The following is a 724-nucleotide window of genomic DNA, read 5'->3' as shown; positions in this document are numbered from 1 at the left end:
CCGCCCGCCCCCCGCCCGCGCGCACGCAAACACTGCGCAGGCGCAGCCGCGCACACCGCCCCGAGAGGTGCTCTGACTTGCTGTATCCTTCCGCCGCCGCACCGGGACCGGAGCCCAACGCCGCCACAGCGCCGCGACCGGCGGCTGGGACGGGAACGGCGAGCGGGGACAACACCACCGGAGCCCTCCTGCCGCGGCCCGGGTGGCGGGAGGCCGTGCGTGGAGATGAGGGACGGGGAAATAGCCCCCAGGCTCCGCCCCCTTGGCGGCGGAGGGATTCGCGTCACCGCTCGCCTCCGCGGCTGGGTCAGCGGAGCGGCCGGGACTTGTTGTGCACGTTTAAAGGGACGCAGCGCGCATGCGCGCCCGGCGGCGACGCGGGGGCGTGGCTATCCTGGAGGCGGGGCTGAGCAGAGCTCCGCCCCCTTCGGCCACGCCCCGCTGCGCTTCCGTCACCGCTCCGGCCCCGCCCACGGCACCTGGAAAACCCCTATGGACCCTATAGACCCTGACGGATCCCCCCCATTGGACCCCTACAGACCCCCTTGGGACCCGAGGACCTTACAGACCTTATAGGCACTCAGCCCCTCTGTACTCGCGGGACCTCTATGGACCCTCTAGGCCCCCAACCCCTATGGACCCTATAGACCCACGGGGCCCCTATGGAACCTATAGATCCGCATGGAGCCTATACACCCCCACCCTTATGGACCCCCAGGACCCC

The sequence above is a fragment of the Lichenostomus cassidix genome, unplaced genomic scaffold (genome assembly GCF_008360975.1).
Source record: "Lichenostomus cassidix isolate B80296 unplaced genomic scaffold, HeHo_3.0 HiC_scaffold_864, whole genome shotgun sequence".
Classification (NCBI taxonomy): domain Eukaryota; kingdom Metazoa; phylum Chordata; class Aves; order Passeriformes; family Meliphagidae; genus Lichenostomus; species Lichenostomus cassidix.
This window is presented reverse-complemented; position numbering follows the sequence as displayed.